Source organism: Gorilla gorilla, chromosome 4, assembly GCF_029281585.2.
Source record: "Gorilla gorilla gorilla isolate KB3781 chromosome 4, NHGRI_mGorGor1-v2.1_pri, whole genome shotgun sequence".
NCBI lineage: Eukaryota > Metazoa > Chordata > Mammalia > Primates > Hominidae > Gorilla > Gorilla gorilla.
The window spans coordinates 64,293,268-64,314,340 of NC_073228.2; the positions used below are offsets into that span (position 1 = coordinate 64,293,268).

The 21,073-nt window shown below is 44.8% G+C and overlaps 1 protein-coding gene across 7 annotated transcripts in view; it reads left to right on the plus strand.

The window, feature by feature from the left end:
* The window catches only part of FAM222B (family with sequence similarity 222 member B), a 101,044-nt gene that overhangs the window by 56,508 nt on the left and 23,463 nt on the right, over positions 1-21,073 (plus strand). The window contains exon 1 of one of the 7 annotated variants that reach the window (XM_063705864.1): positions 6,768-7,253. The exons of the other annotated variants lie outside the window; for them this stretch is intronic. The gene's annotated coding sequence lies outside the window, so the exon portion shown is untranslated. Of the gene's footprint in view, positions 1-6,767; positions 7,254-21,073 lie in introns of those variants that run through there. 7 annotated transcript variants of the gene reach the window in all.

A 21,073-nucleotide genomic window follows, 5' to 3' on the forward strand; every position in this document is an offset into this window, starting at 1 on the left:
TTACAAAAACCACCTTTTTAAAATGATTTGGAATCATAGACTCTAAAAGTTGATTCTAGTGGTCATCTAGTCCAAATTCTTAGCTACTGAAAAAAACCCTTTTCCATAATTCCTGATGAATGATAATTGCTTTTGCTTCAGTATTTCTCTGTTGCTGTTGAACAAGATCAAATTGTTCTTTATGTTCACTTAAAATTGCCCTTCTTCAAAAACTTTAATTTATTAACTTATTTTTTATCTCTGGAGCTCAGAGACAGATCTGCTTCCTCCTTTATATGATAGCCCTTTTATGACATGCTCATTTGAGATCTTCATCATCTCACCTCAAAATCGCAATAGCCAGCCAGGCGCTGTGGCTCATGTCTGTAATCCCAGCACTTTAGGAAGCTGAGGTGGGCAGATCATTTGAGGCCAGGAGTTCAAGACCAGCCAACAACAAAACCCCATCTCTACTAAAAATACAAAAATTAGCTGGGTGTGGTGACTTACGTCTGTAATCCCAGCTACTCGGGAGGCTGAGACAAGAGAATCACTGAAGCCCAGGAGGCGAAGGTTGCAGTGAGCTGAGATCACACCATTGTACTCTAGCCTGGGTGACAGAGCGAGATCCTTGTCTCAAAAAAAAAAAAAAAAAAAAAAAGCAATAGCCACTTAACTGGCTTCTACCATCTCCTGTTTTTCTTTCACACTTGAAGAAGATTTATTCTAAATAGACATCTGATAATGTTACTTGCCTTAAAACCTATCCCTGTCTCCCCATGGTTTTCAGAGAAGTCTGACATTAGCAAATAATAGTTATAACTGCCATCAAGCATAGGCAGTGTACTAACCACTTTACAAATACCATCTCATTTAATCCTCACAATTATTCTGAAAGGTGTTGGGTCCACTTTTTTTTTTTTTTTTTAAATCTTTGCTGTTGAAGTAGATCAACAATGCCATTTGCCTGTTGAAAAATAAGATTTTTCCAGGATTTTGTTAAAAGAAGATAAATTGTTAGTATAACAGTAGCTTCTGTCTTTGCATACTGTCTCTTCTTACTACTACACACTGGTGGCACATGATGCATTTAGTGCATAGTAGCATGGTGTGGAGATCAGACCACAGTGCTTTACTTTAGCGCATCCAGGGGAAATTTAACAATTCTCAGTAACTCTCAGCCTTAATGGGCTTGTTTATTGTTAAAATTCATCTTTATCAAAGGAAGCACCAGTTAATGATTTTTCTCCTGGCCCAACATGCTGGGTATTAACTGGAATTGCTGAGTGATTTGCAGTGGGGAAACCATGAGAGCAATTTCATGTTTGTCCACAAATTATCATTAGCAGTTTCATTTGCAGATTAAAGAAGCAGGAGGAATGGGCTCTTCGCTAGTTACAGCTTCCCTCCGCTTAGGGTGTTAGTTCAATTATGTCCAATTAACTTTTATTGCAGATAGTGATGACAATTACTTGCAAGTCAGTTTTTGGCTGCAGTTAAACCAAGACTGAAGTATGAACTTCATGGATTTTAATAACCGGTATGACACATTTCACACCCTCACTCCACTGCAGTTATTTCTTTTTCCAGGCCTCTTTTAGACAAGAAGTCAAAGCATTGAAAAGTCCATCTCACAATTAAAACATACTGTCCTTCCTTGGAAGAGACTTATAGGATCATATTTTAAAATAATCTATTAGGAGCAGTCTTAATGGCTTTTTACATTCTGAGATCATACCCTTGAGTTCACTGTTGCTTATTCTAGGAGAATAGACTGAGATTAACTAAATGTCATTCATAGCAATATATGCTAATTTTAAGATTATAGTAATTGGCAAGGTACAGTCTGGTTTTCTGATTGCGTTTTAAATTCTCTTCTAAGTGCAAAAGAAAACTTGGTTTGGACACTTTAAAAATCTGTAGGACATTGGCTGTAATCCACTGCCTGTAATCCCAGCATTTTGGGGGGATGAGGTGGATTGCTTAAACCCAGGAGTTTGAGACCAGCCTGGGAAACATGGTGAAACTCCTTCTCTACAAAAAATATTTAAAAAAATTAGCTGGGTGTGGTGGCACATGTCTGTAGTCCCAGATGCCCAGGAGGCTGTGGTGGGAGAATCACCTGAGCCCGGGAAGTCGAGGCTGCAGTGATTGCATCACTGTGCTCCAGCCCGGGCAACAGAGTGAGATGCTGTCTCAAAAACAAAAGAAGTCTGGGTGCGGTGGCTTACACCTGTAATCTCAGCACTTTGGGAGGCCGAAGCGGGAGGATCACTTGAGGTCAGGAGTTCGAGACCAGTCTGCCCAACACGGCGAAACCCTGTCTATACTAAAAATACAAAAGTTAACTGGGCACGGTGGCATGTGCCTGTAATCCCATCTACTTGGCAGGCTGAGGTGGGAGAATCGCTTGAAGCGGAGGTTGCCGTGGTATGAGATCCCATCACTGTACTCCAGGGTAGGTAATAGAGGAAGACTGTGTCTCAAAAGAAAATCAGTAGGACACTGAGGACACGTCTCTTTTGCTGTATAGGAATTTTAGGGTTTTTTTTTTTTTTTGAAACAGGGTCTCTATTGCCCAGGCTGAAGTGCAGTGGTGTGATCTTGACTCACTGCAACCTCAGCCTCCCTGGTTCACGTTATTCTCCTGCCTCAGCCTCCCAAGTACCTGGGATTACAGGCGCGTGCCACCACACCTGTCTAATTTTTGTATTTTTAGTGGAGACGGGGTTTCACCATGTTGGCCAGACTGGTCTCAAACTCCTGATCTCAAGTGATCCGCCCACCTCAGCCTCCCGAAGTGCTGGGATTACAGGCATGAGCCACCATGCCCAGCTAGTGTGTTATTTTAATAGAAAGTTACATATTTTTGGAAGTAACCCTTATAAGATGGATAAAGAGGGATAGAAACAAGGGACATAGTTTGCCTTTCTTGAAGAAGACTTGTAGGTCCCCTTCTGCTTTCTTCAAACTTTCCTGTCAGTATTGTTCTTTGATGGTTACCCTGAAAAGTGGACTTACAAGCAAAATATTTTTAAAATTTTAATTTTATTTGGATTTTTTTGTTACTTCTTAAAATGTTGTGGGTATAAGCAAAATCTTATCTCTTTAAAATGCAAAAGACAGGCCGGGCACTGTGGCTCATGCCTGTAATCCCAGCACTTTTGGAGGCTGAGGCGGGCAGATCATTTGAGGTCAGGAGTTTGAGACCAACCTGGCCAACATGTTGAAACCCCGTCTCTACTAAAAATACAAAAATTAGCCGGGCGTGGTGGCACGTGTTTGTAGTCCCAGCTACTTGGGAGGCTTGAGGCAGGAGAATTGCTTGAACACGGGAGATGGAAGTTGCAGTGAGCCGAGATCGCACCACTGCACTCCAGCCTGGGTGACAGAGCAAGACTGTCTCCAAAAAAAAAAAAAAAAAAAAAAGCAAAAGACAAGTAGATTCCAGCTGGTGCTGTTATTAGATTTGCAGGTGACTTGCTGCTGTTTTCATTTTGGATGTTGCCTGCCTTCGTATCCTTTGTTGTTGTGTACTCTTTCTAAGGGTGTATCAGTTTCCTTGGATATCTTCATGGGCTTGGCTGCATAAAAATTTGGTTGAGCCGGGAGCCGTGGCTTACGCCTGTAATCCCAACACTTTGGGAGGCCGAGGCAGGCAGATTACCTGAGGTCGGGAGTTTGAGGCCAGCCTGACCAACATGGAGAAACCCTGTCTCTACTAAAAATGCAAAAAAATTTAGCCTGGCGTGGTGGCGCATGGCTGTAATCCTAGCTACTTTGGAGGCTGAGGCAGGAGAATCGCTTGAACCCAGGAGGTGGAGGTTGCAGTGAGCCCGTATCACACCATTGCACTCCAGCCTGGGCAACAAGAGTGAAACTCTGTCTCAAAAAAAAAAAAAAAAAAAAAAAAAAATTGGTTGAGTATGGCAGAATATGACAATGCATTTTAAGAGCCTATTTTTTGTTAATGTTTGTTTAAAGTAGGGGGATAAGTTGATGGCTGCTTGCAGAAGGGTCATAACACACTTGTTCTACCTCTAGAACTTCCCAGGCCCCACTAACAAGGAAAGAAGAGGAAAGGGGGAGTATATAAACATCATCCTTGTAGTACAAAGCTTTTCATTGGTTACTGAAAACCATTCTGCTATAGAATAGCTAAGTCCCTGCTGGCCAGCTGCTGTTGGTGTGAAAGTGGAGAAGCTAGCTATAATGGGTACTTTTCAGGAAGTTGGAGATAAAGTTTATGATGTCATTTGAAACTTTTTGGATGATGTGAGGAAAGAATGTCAAAACGGTTACACTCTGGAAGATATAAGGAGGCTTTCTTTTAAAATATAAGAGAGTTTGCATGACACTTGAGGTTCTGGATGTGTGTTTAGAAGGAAGGACCTTGAGAAACTCTTACTAAAATGTGAACATGGGGTGGGCATGGTGGCTCACAACTGCAATCCCAGCACTTTGGGAAGTCAAGACAGGAGGATTGCTTGAGCCCAAGAGTTCAAGACCAGCCTGGGCAACATAGTAAGACCCTGTCTCTACAAAAAACTTTAAAATTAGCCAGGTGTGGTGGTGCATGCTTGTAGTCCCAACTGTTGGGTGGGGGTGTGGGGGTTGGGGAAGACTGAGGTGGGAGCAGTTGAGCCCAGGAGGTCGAGGCTGCAGTTTTGGTCACACTACTGCACTGAATGAAGCCTGGACAACATAGTGAGACCCTATCTTAAAAAAAAAAGATGAAAAAATGAAAAGTGAACATGGCAGTTAAAGAGATGGTAGTGAATGTCAGGTATGAAGAAGGGAGGATCATTAACAGCTCCTCCTTCAAGATAGACATTTCTGTTTGTTTCTTCTTTCTTTTTTCTTTTTTTTTTGAAATAGGGCCTCGCTCTGTCACCCAGGCTGGAGTGAAATGATGTGATGTTGGCTCACTGCAACTTCCACCTCCTGGGTTCAAGCAGTTCTCGTGCCTTGGCCCCCCAAGTAACTGGGATTAAAGGCACATGCCACCACACCTGGCTAATTTTTGTATTTTTTGTAGAGATGGGGTTTCACCATGTTGCCCAGGGTGGTATTGAACTCCTGACCTCAGGTGATCCACCCGACTCACCCTCCCAAAGTGCTAGGATTACAGATGTGAGCCACTGCGCCCAACTTGTTTGTTTCTTCTTTCTTGAGACAGGGTCTCGCTCTGTCGCCCAGGCTGGAGTGCAGTGGCACGATCACAGCTCACTGAAGCCTCAAACTCGGGTTTAAGCACTTCTCCCACCTTAGCTCCCAAGTAGCTGGGACTGCAGGCACACACCACCACAACTGGCTAATTTTTTTTTTTTTTTTTTTTGAGACAGAGTCTTGCTGGGTCGCCCAGGCAGGAGTGCAGTGGCGCAATCTCGGCTCACTGCAAGCTCCGCCTCCCGGGTTCACGCCATTCTCCTGCCTCAGCCTCCTAAGTAGCTAGGACTACAGGCGCCTGCCATCACGCCCAGCTAATTTTTTTGTATTTTTAGTAGAGACGGGGTTTCACCATGTTAGCCAGGATGGTCTCGATCTCCTGACCTCGTGATCCGCCCGCCTTGGCCTCCCAAAGTGCTGGGATTACAGGCGTGAGCCACTGCGCCTGGCCTACACCTGGCTAATTTTTTTAGACATGGTCTCACTTTGCTATCCAGGGTGGTCTCAAATTCCTGGGCATGGCCAGGCACAGGTGGTTCACACCTTTAATCCCAGCACTTTGGGAGGCGAAGGCGGGCAGATCACCTGAGTTCAGGAGTATGAGACCAGCCTAGCCAACATGGGGAAACCCAGTCTCTACTAAAAATACAAAAATTAGCTGGGCGTGGTGACACGTGCCTGTAATCCCAGCTGCTCAGGAGACTGAGGCAGGAGAATCACTTGAACCCAGAAAGTGGAGGCTGTAGTGAGCCGAGATCACACTCCAGCCTAGGCAGAGATCGCACGCACTCCAGCCTAGACTCTGTCTCAAAAAAATAAATAAATAAATAAATTCCTGGGCTCAAGTGATTCTCCTGACTCAGTCTCCCAAAGAGCTGGGATTGCAGTCATGAGCCACTGCACCTGGCTCAGGGTAGGTGTTTTTTTTTTTTTTTTGCTTTCCAGTGGCGAAATTCTCTCTTTAGAATAAGGGAGTCCATGAATGCTCACAGTGGAAGCATTCCCAGAACAGAGTGGAAGTAGGGAGATAATTTGAAGTATAGGCACTGGAGAAAATGTTATTCAAAAAACTGTTGAGAAGAAATTGGAAGTTGATGAGGCAGAAAGATACAGGAAACCTATTCCAAGTGGCAAGAACCCCAGTGGCACACTCACCAATTTAGAGATGTCTTCTCCATTAAGATAAATGAGAATAGTTGCTAACAGACCACTCTCATCTCTTTTTGATCTCCAACCCCACCCTTTCTAGACTTCAACCTTGTATTTTTTAAAATAAAAAAATTTGTCCAGGCACAGTGGCTCACACCTGTAATCCCAGCTTTCGGGAGGCCGAGGCGGGCAGATCACGACATCAGGAGATCGAGACCATCCTGGAGCACAGTGAAACCCCGTCTCTACTAAAAATACAAAAAAAAATTAGCTGGGCGTGGTGGCGGGCACCTGTAGTCCCAGCTACGCCAGCTACTCAGGAGGCTCAGGCAGGAGAATGGTGTGAACCTGGGAGGCGGAGCTTGCAGTGAGCCAAGATCTCGTCACTGCACTCCAGCCTGGGCAACAGAGCAAGACTCTGTCTCTAAAAAAAAAAAAAAAAAAAAAAATTGAAACAATTTGAAATATATAGAACAGTTGTAAGTATGCTAGAAATACTTTTTTTTCTTTCAATCATTTGAGAGTGTTGCTGACCTGATGCTCCATCATCCTTGAATACTTTAGTATTTCCTATAAACAAGGGGCATTCTCCAACTTTACCACAATACAACTGTCAAAATCAGGAAAGTAACATTGACACATTACTTCCATATAATTATCAGATCCTCTTCAAATGCTGCTTGTTATTATACCAGTTATATGCTTTATAGCAAAAAGGATCCAGGTCAGAATCACACATTGCATTTATTTTTCATGTTGTCTTAGTCTCCTCCAGTCTGGAACAGTTTCTTCAGGCCTTCTTTGATGTTCATAACCTTGATGCTATTAAGTTATTTTGTAGAAAGTCCCTCAATTTGGACTTGTCTGGTGGTTCCTCGTGTTTAATTTAGGTAACATATCTTCAACAGGAATATCACAGGAGTGATGCTATGTTCTCCACTGCATGATTTCAAAAGGTACAGAATTTTGATTTGTATCGTTACTGATAATGTTTGATCACTTGATTAAGGTGGTGTTTGCTAGGCTCTTCCTAAGTAAAGTTACTCATTTTCCCTTTGTAATTAGTATTTTTAGGAGACAGGGCTTAGAAACTATACAAATATTGCACTCCTTTTCAGCCTTTCAATGTATTAGTTTGTTTACATTAGTATGAACTAATGATTTCTTGTTTTATTCAATGAAATATCATCTTTTATTATTTATTTTGATGCTCAGATTATTCCCGATTTGGCCAGTAAATCAAGAAAAAAATTATATAAATATATGTTTAATCATAAAAATGCCCAAATAATCTGCCATTCTTTTATTTCAATAGGTTGACAGATAAATACTCCCCAAACTAACACCTTACAGGCAATGGTAGAAAAGAAAAATTCACAACTGTTGTATTCTGGTAACATGCCTGCTTTACCCAGTGTACCCACTCAATGTCTTCTCTAATTTCTACTGTGTAAACTTCTCTCTCTGGGGTTTCCCTCACCAACTAAGCATCTTGTGGCTTCTTTGTCCTTTGATATTTCACTGTTATTCTTTGAGCACTTCCTTTCCTGCACAATAAGATATATTAGACTCATCTAGTACTTTCTCTGCCTCAGTCAATTCTCCAAGGAGCCTTGGTTCCTTTCAATGGAAAATGCAGTATTTAGAAACCAAGAGTAGGCCCTGTTGGGGCTCATTGCAATTGGGTGGGAGTGATCACTGCATCCAGTACTCTTCTCATTCTGTTTGGGTAGCTTCCATTTCTAATTCAATTGAAGTGACTTAATAGAACTGGGTAAAAGTTGATAAGGACACTGAGTTGGTAAGGGAGGTCCCAAAGAGAAGAAATTAAAGAGGACAGTGGGCCAGGCACAGTGGCTCATGCCTGTAACCCCAGGAATTTGGGGGGCCGAGGCAGGTGGATCACGAGTTCAGGAGTTCAAGACCAGCCTGGCTAAGATGGTGAAACCCCGTGTGTACTAAGAATACAAAAAATTAGCTGTGCGTGGTGGTGGGCGCCTGTAATCCCAGCTACTCATGAGGCTGAGACAGAGAGTTGCTTGAACCCAGGAGGTAGAGGTTGCAGTGAGCTGAGATTCCGCCACTGCACACTCCAGCCTGCATAACAGAGCGAGACTCCATCTCAAAAAAAAAACAAAAGGACACAGAATGAAGAAGATGTGTACCAGTAATAGAAGAATTTTGAACTTTTGTTTTCTACCACTATCCATAAGATTACTTGTCGGGGGGGTGTTAGCTTTTTTTTTTTTTTTTTTTTTTTTTTTTTTTTTTTTTTTTTGAGGTATCTTTGAGATAAAAGAAAGGCAAGGCCAGGCGCTGTGGCTTACATCTGTAATCCCAGCACTTTGGGAGGCCGAGGCAGGCAGGCAGATCACCTGAAGTCAGGAGTTCAAGACCAGCCTGGCTAACATGGTGAAACCCCATCTCTACTAAACTAAAAATACAAAAATTAGGCGGGTGTGGTGGCGGGCATCTGTAATCCCAGCTACTCGGGAGGCTGAGGCAGGAGAATTGTTTGAACCTGGGAGGCAGTCGTTGTAGTAAGCCAATATTGCATCACTGCGCTTCAGCCTGGATGACAGAGTGAGACTCTGACTCAAAAAACAAAAGTAAATTAATTTTAAAAGGGAGGGCAAATTACAATTATTTGGGCATCTTTAGAGTTACATGTATATTTATTGGATTTTTCCTCCCCGATTAACTCAATGCTAAAATAATGTTGACTTAAATGACTTGTTTGGTGGGACTTAATATGTGGTATAAGATGCATATTTGACAGGTTAGAAGCAGTCACACACTTTGATAAATAACAATACTGAGGCCGGACGCGGTGGCTCGTGCCTGTAATCCCAGCACTTTGGGAGGCCGAGGCAGGCAGATTGCCTGAGCTCATGAGTTCCAGACCAGCCTGGGCAACATGGCAAAAACCTGTCTCTATAAAAAACAAAAAAATTAGCCACGTGCAATGGTGTGCACCTATAATCCCAGCTACTCGGGAAGCTGAGGCAAGAAGATGCGTTAAGCCTGGAAGTTCGAGGTTGCAGTGAGCTATGATTGCACCACCATACTCCAGTCTGGATGACAGAGTGAGACCTTGTCTCAAAAACAAACAAAAAAGCAATTCTGAATGACTTTTGAATTTCTCAGGGCCACAGAAGGGAGCCAAATAATTCTGCTGATCATTGAGTGAGTTGTGGTACTTTCAACACTTTAGAGGTTTAAAGGACTGCTTTAGGCTGGATGTGGTGGCTCACGCCTGTAATCCCAGCACTTTGGGAGGCCGAGGCGGGCGGATCACCTGAGGTTGGGAGTTCAAAACTAGCCTGACCAACATGGAGAAACCCCGTCTCTACTAAAAATTCAAAATTAGCTGGGTGTGGTGGCACATGCCTGTAATCCTAGCCACTCGGGAGGCTGAGGCAGGAGAATCACTTGAACCCAGGAGGCGGAGGTTGCGGTGAGCCAAGATCGTGCCATTGCACTCCAGCCTGCAACAAGAGCGAAACTCTGTCTCAAAAAAAAAAAAAAAAAAGACTACTTTATTAGTTTTTTATTTGTTTTGCAGACAGTTCCTGAAATGAGGAAGCTTCCTAAAGTGAATTTCAGAATCTTTATCTGTGTGTTTACTCTAGCTATGAAAGTATTATTCTAACAGGGACTGTATATCTGTTTTTCCTTCCTGTAGATTGACCCAGCATTGCAAATTTCGTTAGCTAGTTGTGGTCGGCCAGGTGTGGAAGGGGGTGCTCCACCTCTTCCTTTAAGCTTGCAATTCTTGGGCCCCTTTAAGGCTTAGCAGCCTCTTGAGCTTTCAGAGACCCTTTAGCTTCAGAAACCTGCTAATTCCTTGGACATGTGGAGCGTGAACCATAAATCTTCAAGTTATAGTGAGTCTCAGTGACAAGCAATGTAAGTGCTTTGATTTTCACTAAGGCTATATAGAAGCCTTTGACAAAGGTTATTACATATCAGGATTCCTCATGGTCCATACTCAGGCTGGGGGAGGAGAAGGAAGGGCCTAAAGGGAATAGAATGCATTAATGTATCAAACTTGTCTTTCTGTATTACCTTATAATCTGCCTTGGCAAGATTGGCAAACTAGCCGTAGATAACAGAAAAATAGAAGATACAGTGGGGGCTGGGCATGGTGGCTCACGCCTGTAATCCCAGCACTTTGGAAGGCCGAGGAGGGTGGATCACGAGGTCAGGAGATCGAGACCATCCTGGCTAACATGGTGAAACCCCGTCTCTACTAAAAATACAAAAAAATTAGCTGGGCGTGGTTGCGGGCGCCTGTAGTCTCAACTACTCAGGAGGCTGAGGCAGGAGAATGGCGTGAACCCAGGAGGTGGAGGTTGCCGTGAGCGGAGATCGCACCACTGCACTCGAGATCGCGCCACTGCACTCCAGGCTGGGCGACAGAGCGAGACTCTGTCTCAAAAAAAAAAAAAAAAGATACAGTGAAGGGCAGTGTGTTAGCTATAAGTAAAACTTCATTCTCCCTGCCCTGAATTTACTGTCCTTTCTGAAACTCTTCACTAGCAATGTATGGCAAGGCGTTGTGCACAGAGAACTAGTTCTAAGAAGTTGTCAGACCAAATGGATACATAGTGGATACATGGCCAAGTACACATGTGAAATCCTTTTCCCCAGAAAATTCAAAATAATATAGGGAGCAGGGAGATGCTTCCTGCTAGAGACCTGGGCGGGCTGTATGATGCCCAGCTTCCAAAAGATGTCACAACACAAGTGTCCAAATGAAAACTGACTTAGGAAAGGTATGAGTTGAGAGTAGGCTTAAAGTCAGGGTTTGCTTCTTATATTCAGGGAGAGAATGAGGATACAAGGGGAAGGGTTTTCTGTGCTAGGATTGCTTGAGAATGAGAGGTAACCATTCCATCATTAGTTGTATTGTGTTTTGATACAGTTTACTCTGTGTGAATAATACAGCTCTCCCCTGGGGGAATAAAAGTCTGACCACTTCAAGCTTTCCTTTGCCTATGTATAGTCATTTTCCCAGCGGATTTACCTTGCTTATAGTTGCTGTCTTATCCTTCACTTTGAAAGGATTTTCGCTATGAATTGATTTCAAAGTGTTAGGCTAGCCAAAGCATAAGAATGAGTTACATTGCAAAGTGTTGGCCTAGGAGAGGTGATTCCTCCAATTCATTAGGAAGTCAGTAATTACATGCACACTTAAAAAAAAAAAAAAAAAAAAAAACCTATGGCCGGGTGTGGTGGCTAACACCTGTAATCCCAGCACTTTGGGAGGCCGAGGTGGATAGATCACGAGGTGAGGAGATCGAGACCATCCTGGCCAACAAGGTGAAACCCCGTCTCTACTAAAAATACAAAAATTAGCTGGGCGTGGTGCCTCACACCTGTAATCCCAGCACTTTGGGAGGCCAAGGCAGGCGGAGAGGAGATCGAGACCATCCTGGCTAACATGGTGAAACCCCATCTCTACTAAAAATACAAAAAAATTAGCAGGGCATGGTGGCAGACACCTGTAGTCCCAGCTACTCGGGAGGCTGAGGCAGGAGAATCGTTTGAACCTGGGAGATGGAGTTGCAGTAAGCTGAGATTGCGAGATTGCATCATTGCACTCCAGCCTAGGCTACAAGAGTGAAACTTTGTCTCAAAAAAAAAAAAAAAAAAGTAGCCGGGCATGGTGGCACATGCCTGTAATCTCAGCTACTTGGGAGGCTGAGGCAGGAGAATTGCTTGAACCTGGGAGGCGGAGGTTGCAGTGAGCTGAAATCGTGCCATTGCACTCCAGCCTGGGCAACAAGAGCGAAACTCTGTCTCAAAAATAATATCATCCTCATCCTCATCATCATCATCATCAAAACCACGGCTTAGAATTGTGTGTTTTTGTTGTATATAATAGTGTAATCAGAGGGATATAATATGTGCTTGTTAAACATTGACTAGAGAGGCAGCTATGGAACCGTTCAATGTTTTTCAGACATTTTATCTATGCCCACAATAAAGATTGCATCTCAGTAAACACACACATAGAATATAGATAACAGTCATGAAAAAATAAGTATGCTTACTATTATTTTGTGGCATTTTAAATTCAACACTTTTAAAAGGCTGGTCACAGCCTGCAGATTGGAAAATATTTAATGGAATGATCACATGTCTAGGAACTAAGACAGAGATTCGATACCAGATCCACTGACCCAGCTTTATATCACAGAACAAGTTACTTAATCTTTCTGAGCCTGGGTTTCCTTATCTGTAGAAAGAGAATAATACTTGTTCCATCTAGATTAAGATTGTTTTAAATTTCAAATTAAGGCTGGGCACAGTGGCTCATACCTATAAACCCAGCACTTTGGGAGACTGAGGTGGGAGAATCATTTGAGTCCAGGAGTTTGAGACCAGCCTGGGAAACATAGTGAGACCCCATCTCTACATAAAGGAAAAAAAAAAAAAATAGCTGGGCATGGTGGCTCACGCCTGTAGTCCCACCTACTCAGAAGGCTGAGGTGGGAGAATCACTTGAGCCCAGGAGGTTGAGGCTTCAATGAGCCGTGTTTCACGCCATTGGATATTGAAGCCTGGGTGACAGAGCAGCTCACTGCAACCTCCATCTCCTGGGTTCAAGCGATTCTCCTGCCTCAGCCTCCTGAGTAGCTTTGATTACAGGTCCCCGCCACCACGCCCAGCTAATTTTTTGTATTTTTAGTAGAGATGGAGTTTCACCATGTTGGCCAGGCTGGTCTCAAACTCCTGACCTCGAGATTCGCCCACCTCGGCCTCCCACAGTGCTGGGATTACAGGCGTGAGTCACTGTGCCTGCCAAAAATTTGTTTAAATCAAATAATGTATGTAAATATGTTTCAAAGTATAAAGAGGCCAAGCACAGTGGCTCATGCCTGTAATCCCAGAACTTTGGGAGGCCAAAGTGGGTGGATCATTTGAGGTCAGGAGTTCAAGACCAGCCTGGCCAAAATGGTGAAACCCCATCTCTACTAAAAATATAAAAATTGTCCGGGCATGGTGGTGCACAACTGTAGGCCCAGCTACTCAGGAGGCTGAGGCTCAAGAATTGCTTGAACCCAGGAGGCGGAGGCTGTAGTGAGCCGAGATTGTCCCACTGCATTCCAGCTGGGTGACAGAGCAAGATTCAGTCTCCAAAAAAAAAAAAGGTATAAAGAAGTATAAAATGTGAAGTGGTGGTTTGGTTCTCTTGTGACCTGTGTTTCATAGGAAAGTAATAATAATAATAACAAATATTATTATTATTTTTTTTTAGACGGAGTCTTGCTCTGTCGCCCAGGCTGGAGTGCAGTGGCATGATCTCGGCTCACTGCAACCTCCACCTCCTGGGTTCACGCCATTCTCCTGCCTCAGTCTCCCACGTAGCTGGGACTACAGGCGCCCACCACCACACCCGGCTAATTTTTTGTATTTTTAGTACAGATGGGGTTTCATCGTGTTAGCCAGGATGGTCTCGATCTCCTGATCCACCCGCCTCGGCCTCCCAGAGTGCTGGGATTACAGGCGTGAGCCACCGCGCCCAGTGGAAAGTAATAATAATGATTATTGCCTTTTTTTTTTTTTTTTTTTTTAAGAGAGGGGATCTTACTCTGTTGTTGCCCAGGCTGGAGTACAGTGGATATTCACAGGTGCCATTATGGCACACTGCAAGCTCAGGCTCCTGAGCTCCAGCAGTTCTGTCCTCTCAGCCTCCTAAGTAGGTGGGACTATAAGTTTATGCCACCACACTTGGCTAATTTTTTAAAAGTTTTTAAAGAGTTGGAATTTTACTGCGTTGCCCAGGCTGGTCTTAAATTCCTGGCCTCAAGCAGTCTTCCTACCTCAGCCTCCTGAGTAGCTGGGATTACAGATGTGAGCCACTGAGCCCCACAAGAGCCAACATGTAAATAATGTTTACTGTGTATCAGGCACCTAAGCACTGGAATATGTTAAACCCAAATTTAATCTTCAAAATAATCTCGGCCAGGTGCGGTGGCTCACACCTGTAATCCCAGCACTTTGGGAGGCCGAGGCGGGTGGATCACCTGAGGTTAAGAGTTCGAGACCAGCCTGGCCAACATGGTGAAACCCCATCTCTACTAAAAATACAAAAAATTAGCCAGGCGTGGTGGCAGGAGCCTGTAACCCCAGCTACTTGGGAGCCTGAGGCAGGAGAATCGCTTGAACTCAGGAGGAAGAGGTTGCAGTGAGCCGAGATTGTGCCACTGCACTACAGCCAGGGCAAGAGAGTGAGACTCAGCCTCAAAAAAGTCTGGGCGCAGTGGCTCATGCCTATAATCCTAGCAGTTTGGGAGGCTGAGGCAGGTGGATCATTTGAGGCCAGGAGTTCAAGACCAGCCTGGCCAACATGGTGAAACCCTGTCTCTACTAAAGATACAAAAAATTAGCTGGATGCACTGGTGCGTGCCTGTAATCCCAGCTACTAGGGAGGCGGAAGCAGGAGAATCACTTGAACCTGGGAAGCGGAGGTTGCGGTGAGCCAAGATCTCGCCACTGCACTCCAGCCTGGGCAACAGAGCAAGACTTTGTCTAAAAAAAAAAAAAAAATCTCATGAAGGTAGGGTACATTTTATAAATGGTGGTAAACTATGTTCCCAAGGTCACACAGCTGGTAAATGCAAAGAGCTGCGATTCAAATTTAGTCAGTGTGCTTCCAGTCTTCTCTTACCCACTTCTATGTAGTGCCTTTTTGTTAATCTCAGGTTTCTTGAGGTGATCTGAGCTTCAGTTGACATTTACCTGTGGATATTCCCCTTTTGAAAACTTCTCCAAGAATGACTTGTCCTTGCCACCACATCTTTTTCCTGGGTTATTTCCTGGCTCTGTCAATTTTATGTTTCTGTAATCCAAATTAGGAGAAACTAATTTGTATGTTATCCTAAACTAGACAGTCTAGGAATGAGGTTTTTTTTTTTTTTTTTTTGAGACAGGGTCTCGCTCTGTCACCCACGCTGGAGTGCAGTGGCACTATCTTGGCTCACTGCAAGCTCCGCCTCCTGGGTTGACACCATTCTTCTGCCTCAGCCTCCCAAGTAGCTGGGGCTACAGGCACCCGCTGCCTCACTCGGCTAATTTTTTGTATTTTTTAGTAGAAACAGGGTTTCACCGTGTTAGCCAGGATGGTCTCGATCTCCTGACCTCGTGATCCGCCTGCCTCGGCCTCCCAAAGTGCTGGGATTACAGCCGTGAGCCACCCCACCCGGCCGAGTTTGTTCATTTTTTAAAGAGACAGGGTTTTGATAGTTGCACAGAGTGGACACAAACTCCTGGGCTCAAGTGATCTTCCCACTGCAGCCTCCCAAGTAGCTGGGATTACAGGTATATGTCACTGTGCCCAGCAAGAATGAGAATTTATCCCCACAAATGCTGTAATGCATTTGATGATCAAATACAAGTGACTTCATAATTTTTGTGTGCATATAATTTTAAAAAATTCTTGTTATACCATATTTACATACCCAGCATTCATATTATAAGCATTTTTGTTTATCTTTAGATATTCTTTAACAATATTAACATATTAGGAGGCTCATGCTAATGTTATTAGATGAATACCACAAAATTTATGTAACCATTTTCCTGCTTTGGGAGTTATTTAGATTCCATAATCCATTTAGATTATTTCCAGTTTTTAAATAATTATGAACAGCACTGCAGTGAAGAGAATTTCCTGTAAATCTTTTTCCACATCTTTGATTATTTCCCTAAATTAGATTTTATTTTATTTATTTATTTTTTTAAGACAGGGTCTCACTGTGTCACCCAGGCTGGAGTGCAGTGGTGCATTCATAACTCACTGCAACCTCAAACTCCTGAGCCTAAGTGATCCTCCTGCCTTAGCCTCCCGAGCAGCTGGGACCACAGGCATGTGCCAACACACCCAGCTAATTATTTATTTTTTGTAGAGATGGGGTCTCTGTTGTCCTGGCTGGTCTCAAGTGATCCTACCATCTCAGGCTCCCAAGTGCTGGAATTACAAGTGTGAGCCAGCATGCCTGGCCCCTCGATATTTTGATCTTATGGGACTGCCATTGTATGTGCAGTCTAGTGTTGACTGAAATGGGGCATGCCTGTAAACAAAACATTGTTATTAACTATAGTCACCATGTTGTACAGTAGATCTCTTGAACTTGTTTCTCTTGCTTAGCTAAAATTTTGTTTCCTTCTCCCCAGTCACCCCTCTCCAGCCCATTATCTCTCTGCTTCTGAGTTTGACTTTTTTAGATTCCACATATTAGTGAAATTATGCAGTATTTGTCTTTCTGTGTCAGACTTATTTCACTTAACATAATGTCCTGCAGGTTCATTCATGTTACTTAAAATGGCAGGATTTCTTTCTAAGACTGAACAGTCTTTCATTGTGTTTATATACATTTTCTTTCATCTGTTCATCCATTGATAGACTGACACTTAGGCTGATTCCATATCTTGGCTGTTGTGAATAATGCTGCAGTTAACATGGGAGTGCAGGTATCTTTTCAACATTCTGATTTCATTTCCTTGTATATATGCCCAGTAGTGGGATTGCTGGATCATATGGTAGTTCTGTTTCCAGTTTTGTGAGAAACCTCCATACTGTTTTTCCTAATAGCTGTGCTAATTTACATTCTCATCAACAGTGTACAAAGGTTCCTTTTCTCCACATCCTCTCCAACAATTTATATATATATATATTTTTAATAGCCATTCTGACAGGTGTGAGTCGATGTGGGGTATTTTTGTTTGTTTTTGCTTTTTTGTTTTTTGAGACAAGGTCTCACTTCCATCACCCAGGCTTGAGTATAGTGGCATGATCATGGCTCACTGCAGCGTCGACTTCGTGGACTCAGGTGATCCCCCCACCTCAGTCTCCCGAGTAGCTGGGACTACAGGTGTGAGCCACCATGCCCAGCTAATTTCATTGTGGTTTTAACTTGCATTTCTCTGACAATTACCAATGTTGAGCATTTTTTCACGTACCTATTGGCCATTTGTATGTCTTTGGAGCAGTGTCTTTTGAGTTCTATTCCCATTTCTTAATTGGGTTGTTTTGTTGCTGTTGAGTCATTTCTTTATGTATTTTGGATATTAACCCCTTATTGGATGTATGGTTTGCAAATATTTTCTCTCTCCCTGTAGATTGTCTCTGAACTCTGTTTTTGTTTCTTTGGGTTTTTTTTTTGAGACGGAGTTTCACTCCTGTCATCCAGGTTGGAGTCCAATGGTGCGATCTCGGCTCACTGCAACCTCCGCCTCCCAAGTTCAGGCGATTCTCTTGCTGCAGCCTTCCGAGTAGCTGGTATTACAGGTGCCTGCCACCACGACCACCTAATTTGTGTATATTTAGTAGAGATGGGGTTTCTCTATGTTAGCTAGGCTGGTCTCGAACTGCTGACCTCAGGTGATCTGCCCACATCAGTCTCCCAAAGTGCTGGAATTACTGTCATGAGCCACCGCACCCATCCTCTTCAATATTTTATACTTATTAGTGTATGGGTCTTTCACCTCTTTGAATAAATTTATTCCCAAGCCTTTTTTTTTGGTAGTTATTGTGAGATTGTTTTATTTCTTTTTTGGATAGTTTGTTCTTAGTACATAGAAACACTGCTGATTTTTTTTTTTTTTTAATTTTTTATTGATCATTCTTGGGTGTTTCTCGCAGAGGGGGATTTGGCAGGGTCATAGGACAATAGTGGAAGGAAGGTCAGCAGATAAACAAGTGAACAAAGGTCTCTGGTTTTCCTAGGCAGAGTGTTTGTGTCCCTGGGTACTTGAGATTAGGGAGTGGTGACGACTCTTAACGAGCATGCTGCCTTCAAGCATCTGTTTAACAAAGCACATCTTGCACCGCCCTTAATCCATTTAACCCTGAGTGGACACAGCACATGTTTCAGAGAGTACAGGGTTGGGGGTAAGGTCATAGATCAACAGGATCCCAAGGCAGAAGAATTTTTCTTAGTACAGAACAAAATGAAAAGTCTCCCATGTCTACCTCCCTCTACACAGACACAGCAACCATCCGATTTCTCAATCTTTTCCCCCCCTTTCTATTCCACAAAACCACCATTGTCATCATGACCCGTTCTCAATGAGCTGTTGGGTACACCTCCCAGACGGGGTGGTGGCCGGGCAGAGGGGCTCCTCACTTCCCAGCAGGGGCGGCCGGGCAGAGGCGCCCCTCACCTCCCGGACGGGGCGGCTGGCCGGGCGGGGGGCTGACCTCCCCACCTCCCTCCCGGACAGGGCGGCTGGCCGGGCGGGGGGCTGACTCCCCCACCTCCCTCCCGGACGGGGCGGCTGGCCAGGCAGAGGGGCTCCTCACTTCCCAGTAGGGGCGGCCGGGCAGAGGCGCCCCTCACCTCCCGGACGGGGCGGCTGGCCGGGCGGGGGGCTGACCCCCCACCTCCCTCCCAGACAGGGCAGCTGGCCTGGCGGGGGCTGACCCCCACCTCCCTCCCGGACGGGGTGGCTGTTGGGCGGAGACGCTTCTCACTTCCCAGACGAGGTGGCAGCGGGGCGGAGGGGCTCCTCACTTCCCAGACGAGGCGGCTGCCGGGCGGAGGGGCTCCTCACTTCTCAGACGGGGCAGTTGCCAGGTGGAGGGTCTCCTCACTTCTCAGACGGGGTGGCCGGGCAGAGATGCTCCTCACCTCCCAGATGGGGTCGCGGCTGGGCCGAGGCGCTCCTCACATCCCAGACAGGGCGGTGGGGCAGAGGTGCTCCCCACATCTCAGACGACGGGCGGCCGGGAAGAGGCGCTCCTCACTTCCTAGGTGGGATGGCGGCCGGGCAGAGACGCTCCTCACTTTCCAGACTGGGCAGCCAGGCAGAGGGGCTCCTCGTATCCCAGACGATGGGCGGCCAGGCAGAGACGCTCCTCACTTCCCAGACGGGGTGGCGGCCGGGCAGAGGCTGCAATCTCGGCACTTTGGGAGGCCAAGGCAGGCGGCTGGGAGGTGGAGGTTGTAGCGAGCGGAGATCACACCACTGCACTCCAGCCTGGGCACCATTGAGCACTGAGTTAACGAGACTCCGTCTGCAATCCCGGCACCTCGGGAGGCCGAGGCTGGCGGATCACTCGCGGTTAGGAGCTGGAGACCAGCCCGGCCAACACAGCGAAACCCCGTCTCCACCAAAAAAATACGAAAACCAGTCAGGTGTGGCGGCGTGCGCAGCAGGCACTCGGCAGGCTGAGGCAGGAGAATCAGGCAGGGAGGTTGCAGTGAGCCGAGATGGCAGCAGCACAGTCCAGCTTCGGTTCGGCATGAGAGGGAGACCGTGGAAAGGGGAGAGGGAGAGGGAGAGGGAACACTGCTGATTTTTATACATTGATTTCCTTATGCTACTACTTAACTGAATTTGTTCATTAGTTCTAATAGTTTTTTGGAGTCTTTAGCGTTTTCTGTATGTAAGATCATGTCATCTGCAAACAGAAAATTTTACTTCCTTTCCGATTTAGATGTCTTTTTATTTATTTTTCTTGCCTAATTGCTCTGTCTGGGACTTACAGTACTATGTTGAATAAAAGTGGCTGGAGTGGGCTGAGGCGGATAGATCATGAGGTCAGGAGATCGAGACCATCTTGGCCAGTATGGTGAAACCCCGTCTGTACTGAAAATGTAAAAATTAGCCAGACATGGTGGCGTGCACCTATAGTCCCAGCTACTCAGGAGGCTGACGAAGGAGAATCGCTTGAACCCCGGGAGGCAGAGGTTGCAGTAAGCTGAGATCGCATCACTGCACTCCAGCCTGGGCGACAGAGCGAGACTTCATCTCAAAAAAAAAAAAAGTGGCTAAAGTGGTCCTTGTCTTTTTCCTGATCTTAGAGGAAAAGCATTCAGCTGTCCACCGTTGAGTATGATGTTAGCTGAAGTCTTGTCGTATATGGCCTTTATGTATTGAGGTACATTCCTTTTATACCCAATTTGTTGAGTTTTTCTCATGAAAGTATGCTGAATTTTGTCAGATGCTTTATTTATTTATTTATTTATTTATTTATTTATTTATTTTGAGATGGAGTCTTGCTCTGTCGCCCAGGCCGGAGAGCAGTGGCGCAATCTTGACTCACTGCAAGCTCCGCCTCCGGGGTTCACGCCATTCTCCTGCCTCAGCCTCCAGAGTAGCTGGGACTACAGGCACCCGCCACCACACCCGGCTAATTTTTTGTATTTTTAGTAGAGACTGGGTTTCACCGTGTTAGCCAGGATGGTCACGATCTCCTGATCTCATGATCCGCCCGCCTCAGCCTCCCAAAGTGCTGGGATTACAGGCTTGAGCCACCGCGCCCGGCCTATCAGATGCTTTTTTGCATCTGTTGTGATGATCATATGGTTTTTGCCCTTCACTTTGCTTGTATGGTTTATCACATTTATAGATTTGTTTATGTTGAACCACCCTTGTATTCCTGGGATAAATCTCACTTGATCATGGTGAATGCTTCTTTTAATGGGCTGTTGAATTTGGTTTGTTAGTATTTTGTTGAGGATTTTTGCACATTTGTTCATCAGGGATATTGACCTGTAATTTTCTTGTAGTGTCCTTGTCTCGCTTTGGTATCAGGGTAATGCCGATGTCGTAAAATGAGTTTGGAAGTGTATCTGGAAGTATTCGTCGTCTTTGATTTTGGGGAAGAGTTTGAGAAGGATTGGTACTAGTTTTACCTTAAGTGTTTGGCAGAATTCTTCTGGTCTCTTGATGTTTTCATCGCCTTGCTGAGCATAGACCCAGGTACTTATGAGCAAAATTCTACTCAGTCTGACAACTCTGCTTAGAATTATGAATGTGA